Below are 6,848 nucleotides of genomic sequence, written 5' to 3'. Positions count from 1 at the left end.
GGTTGAATGTTGTTAATGATTCATTTGAATTAAGGGCAATTTTTAGTCCCAATTGATGCTAGATGAGGTCACTTTAGGTTAGCTGAATTTTCTTGGTTGTATTCTTAAGGAGGTGGGACTTATTTTGTTTTCTTGAGGACAAACAAAAGCGTAAGTTTGGGGGAGTTGATAACTAGGGATTCTAGTTCATTTTACACTCCTTTTTACTTGAGTTTTGATTAAAAATTGCATACAAATAGTCCCAAAAGCTTACATGTTGTACTTGTTTGCAAGGTTTGGTCAAGAAAGTGACAAGAGGTCAAAAATCAGCTCAAAAAGGAGTGAAACCTGCACAAGTACCAAGAACAAGTCAAAGCACAGCTACAACAGACCTACCGCGGCCGCAATCCATTTAGTGCGGTCCGCGGTGAGGAGATTCAGAGAGGTGCAGATTTTGGAAGCTCAAGCACCGCGGCCGCAATCCTCTTTGTGCGGATCGTAGTAACCTCACCGCGGCCGCAATCCATTTTATGCGGTCCGCAGAGAAGAGATTCAGAGAGTTGAGAATTTGGAAGTTGGAAGCCACTGCGGCCGCAACCCATTTTGTGCGGACCGCAGTGAAGCCACCGCGGCCACGGTGCATTTTCCGCGGTCCGCGGTGGCCAGATTCAGAGGCTCAAAAGTCAAGCTAAAAAGCCCTAGCGCTGCCGCGGTGCATTTTCCGCGGTCTGCGGTACCTCCGCAGGAGTATTTTTGTCCTAAAAATTTGGCCTTGTATAAATAGTTCTTTTTCAGATTTTTAGGGTATCTAACTTTTAGCTGAGCACGTGAAGGCCAATTTGGACCTATTTTGAGTAATTTTGTGGCTAGTTCAACATTGAATCTTTAATTCTTAGCTTGTAAACATATTATATGGGTTATTCTTAATCTAATTATCTGTTTTCTTCCATTATTATGAGTAGCTAGACCCATTAGCTAGGGTTGTGGCTCAACCCTAGTGTGGGTATTTGATGGGTCTTGTGTTTTAAGGCTTAGATGTTTGTGGGTGGTTGATATTTTGACTGATTTGTGTTTTCTATGTTGGATTAGTGGTTGCAAACACTAATTCGTGCATATTTGACTTGAGCTCTTCTTGAGAAAGGGAGCTTGAGTCTAGGTAATCAGTTCAACAAGGAATTGGGGCGTACTCAAGAGATTGATAGTCCCANGACGTTAAATCAGGCGCTTCTTGGGTGGTAACCCATGTGTCTTTCTTTTTGTTTTTCTTTGATTTTCTTTTTAGTGTAGGATTTGCTTTCGGACTAACTGGTTTTGAGATGTGTGTAGGGTTTTTTTGATGCAGTGCAGGACCAAATTGGAAAAAATGTGCACTCTCTGAAGTTTGCACTGCGGCCGCATTGCATTTTTCCCGGCCGCAATGGCCTTAATACGAGGGCAAAATTTCAATGCGGTCCGCAGTGGTGAATAGTTACAAATGGGAGTTCTCTGAAGCTTGTCACCGCGGCCGCACTGCATTTCTTGCGGTCCGAGGTGACCTACCGCGGCCGCGGAGCTTTTCTTGCGGTCCGCAGTGATGTTCTCCCCAATGCCGCATGTGGTAAACCACCCCGGTCTGCGGTGCATTTTATGCGACCGCGGTGGGTAGGTAACGTGGGTCCCAGGTCCTTTTTCTATAAATAGGACCTCAGGGCTTCATTTACTCTTTCAGATCTTTTGCTTTCCATATAGAAAAAATCACTGTTCATCAAGCCCTAACTGTGCAAATTCAATCACTGACCTTCATTCATCTTTACTGCATCTCATTACTGGTACTTTTAATCCTTCCCTAGTTTTTAACTTAGTTTTATTTTCTTGTAATTAGTTAGTTGTACTTCTTTTTCTTCTCTTTTTCTTTCAATTTGTAGCGTAGGGTTACATCATGCCATTTAGATTAGGGTTAATTAGTGAAAAATGATGATTAAATACCTAGGGGCTTGATGATAAGTGAATTTAAGCTAAAAATGAGAAAAACATTGAAACCCTAGGTTGGTATTGCTGAGTGATGTTTACCGCGGACTGCGGTGGATTTTACGCGGTCTGCGGTACCTCTTTGCGGCCGAGATGGTTTTTATGCGGTCCGCGTTAGAAAACTTCAGAGAGATTATTTTTGAGGACCGCAGCCGCGGTCGATTTGTCGCGGTCCGCGGTGCCCTACCGCGGACGCAGACCATTTCTTGCGGTTCGCGGTACCCTGATTTAGAGAATGGGTAGTCTGAACCCCACCTCACTGCGGACAGCGGTACCATTTTGTGCAGTCTGCAGTGGTGCCTTTGCGGCCGCACTGCTTTTTATGCGGTCCGCAGTCAGTTGCTTTCATGCATAATCTTCACTGATTCTTCTGATACTGTGATACTAACAACCTTTAACTGAATTCCACTTGTAGAAAAATGGTTAAATCCCGAGGCGGTGGTGAAAAACCAAAGGGAAAAACAGAGTCCTCCCGGGGTAGGGGACGGGGTATGATCAAATTGACCCCCCAAGTCCGGAAAGCAATTGAGGAGACCAGAAAGCAAATAAAAGCTGCTGATAGAGCTGCTTCCCATTCTGAGGGAAGTGAGTATGTGCCCACCCGGGAGGCATCTGAGTCTGATTTAGTGCCGGAGTACATTCTTGATTTCCCGGAGAGGCTGAGATTGAGAGATGAACCTACCCCTTCGGGCTCTCCTACTGCTCGAGCTTCAGTTCATATTTCTTCTGAGTCGTCTGAGGGCTCAGCCGAGAGCGGTGATAGTGCTTCTTCTACCTCACCTACAACTTCAACACCCGGTGAGGATCCCATAGAAGAGGAAGGTAGGGGTGTGTCCCAAATCGGGGAAGTGGAGAGAACTAGAAACCCGGATGCTTGGCAGGATAGATTCGTCACTGAAAAAGCATACCACAAGTTTAGAGAGTGGTGGCCCGAGAGGAAATTGATACTTGAGAGGACGTTCATTGAGAGGGACCTTATGCCTCACAACCCTAATGTGCAGAGGCAATTCAGAGAGGGAGGGGGCTGGGAATATTTCACAGGTAATGTTGAGGAGGCAAATGAGCACTTAGTCAAGGAGTTTTACACTAATGCTGCACATATCAAAAAGGGCACTAAAGTGACTAAGGTGCGGAACTTGACAGTGAATTTTCATGGGCAGACAATCAATGACTACCTGGGCTTTCTGGAGGAAGATGAATCACTGTATTTAGAAAAGGTGGCATTGGATGAGGCAGCCCGTCCGTGGGTGGCAGAGTACCTGGCACTCCCGGGTACCACCCCAGCATAGTTGACAGCAGGAGTCCCAATTCTGAGGAGGACCTTGAACTTTGAAGCAAAGGGGAGGGAGACGTTCGTGTGCAGTAGGCTAGACCCCACTACTCATGAGAACTCATTCCCTATCTCTCGGGCAATCTTGGTGGCTTCAATTATGGCAGGGTACCCGATCAATGTCGGGAATATCATGTCTCGGGTGATCACACGAGTGGTCAATGAAGGTGATAGATCATATCCCTCCCCAAATTTCCTAAAAATGTACTTTGACGACCTGGAGGTAGAGAAAAGGAAGTTTAATGTGAAGGTGAAGCCAAAGGAACCTTTTTCCTGGTACAGCTTGAAAAGTGATGACAACCCCAAAGGCAAAGATCCTAAAGGCAAATCCACTGCGTCTAGTGGCCAGTTTGAAGAGCCAGTAGTAGTAGTAGCTCCTTCTCTGTTTCCCTTAGTTATTCCAGATACTGCCCCAGGACCCTCAGCCACAGGTTCCGCAATCAGTGGAGGATACTCTCAAGGAGCTTCTGGACAACCAGAAGAAGCTCCTGGAGAACCAGCAGTTGATATTGGATGTTGTAGGTACTCATGGGAAAGCACTGAAGGAGCTGGCAAAGGAAACAAAGAAGCTGACAAAGACTCGGGCATCAAAGGAGTTAGTGAAGCAGTTGAGAGTGGAAGTGGAGAAAATGAAGGCTGCTGATCACTCTCCATTGGAGCTGCTATTGCATGACCTAACCCCAGCAGTCCAGCCTGAGCAGGAGCAGGAATTACAGAGGGCACCAAAGAGGAGAAGGGTGATTCCCCGTGCTGATGATGCAGTGATCGAGTTGGCGGAGCCTCAGGAAGGTTCCTCTAGCCAGCCCTATGTCCCAGTACAGGCCTAGGTCCTAGTGCAGACACAGGTTATAGGGATCCAGTCACAGGTTCTCGAGCAGTCAGAGGACCCAGGACCCAGGCACATGATCCGTGTAGACCCAGGACCAATAGGAAGTTTTCTTTACTCTCTATCTTTTTGTTTGAGCTATTTTTGGTTAGTTAGCATTGAGGACAATGCTAGCTTTTGTTTGAGGGGGTAGCCCTATTTTGATGATATGGTGTTGTAAATATGGTACTATTTTCCTTTTATTATGCTTTGATTTTCACTTTTGGTATGTACATAATTTTACCAGTTTATTTCACTTTTTGTATTGTGCAACTTTGGTCTGTATATAAAGTTACTCTCTGATGTATATATTCATTCCCTCTAATGTATATTCGTCTAAATCCCCTCTTGTACATATTCATTTTACTTTACGAATTTTTCTTTCATAGCTTCTTATGTCATTTGGGTAGCTTCTTATTTTGAGTTTTGCGTTCAATAAGCCTTTGGTTTTCTTAATGCCACGGTTCTTTCCAAAGGTGGAATTTGTGTGAACCGGGTGGCTCTTCCCGATGATGGATGGCGTGACAACCTTCTTAAGGGTTTGAGTCTGTTTTCTTTTTATTTTTGTGTAAATAGTAGCTAGTGAGTAATAGTGCCTCAGGCAAAGCTTCACTTGGGCCTAACACATTTGCCTTTGATCCTATGGTCAAAAACAAATTAGTGTGTACAGGATGGTGATAGTTGTGACCTTGAGACTCTTGTGTTGGCCGACAATCATCAAGTGGTTTTTCGGGACCATGTGTGTTGCTCAAATCTTAGCTAAGGTCGTTGTGGGCCCTCGACTCTGTCTCTTTAGCAACCTATAGCTTGTGTGGTGAGAATTTGAATTACAAGTCCAAGTCCCGTGCCATTGAGTCTAGAACTTGCCCTGAATGTTTGTCTAGGCGAAATCCTAAGTGTAGTTTGACTTGAGAAGTGATTATAGGCTCTCCTTGATCCGAATGATATCTTGAAAACATCCATAGCCTACCAATGATAATGTCCCTAGTCAAACCCTTTGAGTCATAGCCCTTTTTCCTTCAAAATCCATGATACAAGCCTTTACCCGTTTTGAAAAGACCCTCTCTTGGCACCCAATCTTTCCTTAGCACATGGCAAAAGCATAAGTTTGGGGGGAGAGACGAGGAATGCAACAAAGTGGTAAAAGGTACAAAAGTGAAGAAAAGGAAAGGCAAAAAAAAAAATCAAAAAGTCAAAAAGAATGAACAATATAGAAGAAATAAAGGGATTCAATAAAAGTAAAGTGATGAAAGCCGTGGAAAACTTAGAAAGGAGAAAAAGGTTTGAAATGAACAAGAAAGAGTGACAGTGTGTCTCTCTAAGCCCTAAGAAAGAAGTAAATGACTTAAAAAGTCAGGAGAATGTGTGCCAAAATAAAGCAAATTAAGTTCTTAAGGGAAGATGGAACCTACTTAGACCAAATATTTCCTACCCTTAACCAAAAGCCTTCACTATATCTCCACAAAAGCTCTATATGATCTTGAGTTGAATGAAGCTTACATTAGTGGTGACTCACATAAGGGGCAAGCTTATGGTACTTAGGGCCGGACTTGTGACCTTTCTTTGAGAGAGATGAGTGTGTTTTCCACAATCCTCGTTCTGAGTGCTACAACCTAAAAGTGAGGTTTGCTTGTGGAGAGTTGAGGAGTATGAGTTGGGGTTCCACAATGACCAAAGTAGTAGAAAGAGTCTCTTTGATGAGTTGAGTCAATCATTGATGTTTTTGTGTCGCACTAAAACCATGGTGTTTAAAGGGTTGAATGTTGTTAATGATTCATTTGAATTGAGGGCAATTGTTAGTCCTAATTGATGCTAGATGAGGTCACTTTAGTTTAGCTGAATTTTCTTGGTTGTATTCTTAAGGAGGTGGGACTTATTTTGTTTGCTTGAGGACAGCAAAAGCTTAAGTTTGGGGGAGTTGATAACTAGGGATTCTAGTTCATTTTTCACTCCTTTTTACTTGAGTTTTGATTAAAAATGCATAAAAATAGTCCCAAAGGCATACATGTTGTACTTGTTTGCAGGGTTTGGTCAAGAAAGTGACAAGAGGCCAAATATCAGCTCAAAAAGGAGTGAAACCTGCACAAGTACCAAGAACAAGTCAAAGCACAGCTACAACAGACCTACCGCGGCCGCAATCCATTTAGTGCGGTCTGCGGTGAGGAGATTCAGAGAGGTGCAGATTTTGGAAGCTCAAGCACTGCGGCCGCAATCCATTTTGCGTGGACCGCAGTAGGCTCACCGCGGCCGCAATCCATTTTATGCGGTCCGCGGAGAAGAGATTCAGAGAGTTGAGAATTTGGAAGTTGGAAGCCACTGCGGCCGCAACCCATTTTGTGCGGACCGCAGCGAAGCCACCGCGGCCGCGGTGCATTTTCTGCGGTCCGCGGTGGACAGATTCAGAGCCTGGGACATGAAGCTAAAAAGCCTCACTGCAACCGCGGTGCATTTTTCGCAGTCCGCAGTACCTCCGTCAGGGGTATTTTTGTCCAGAAAATTCGGCCTTGTATAACTAGTTCTTTTTCAGATTTTAGGGTATCTAACTTTTAGCTGAGCACGTGAACGACGATTTTAGACTGTTGTATATGGCAAAATCAAAGGGTCTGATTTCCCATCATTAACCCGTTTCGGAAGATCACCTCGTAGCCTCGAGGCTGCAAAGATGCG

The sequence above is a fragment of the Nicotiana attenuata genome, unplaced genomic scaffold (genome assembly GCF_001879085.1).
Source record: "Nicotiana attenuata strain UT unplaced genomic scaffold, NIATTr2, whole genome shotgun sequence".
Lineage (NCBI taxonomy): Eukaryota > Viridiplantae > Streptophyta > Magnoliopsida > Solanales > Solanaceae > Nicotiana > Nicotiana attenuata.
This window is presented reverse-complemented; position numbering follows the sequence as displayed.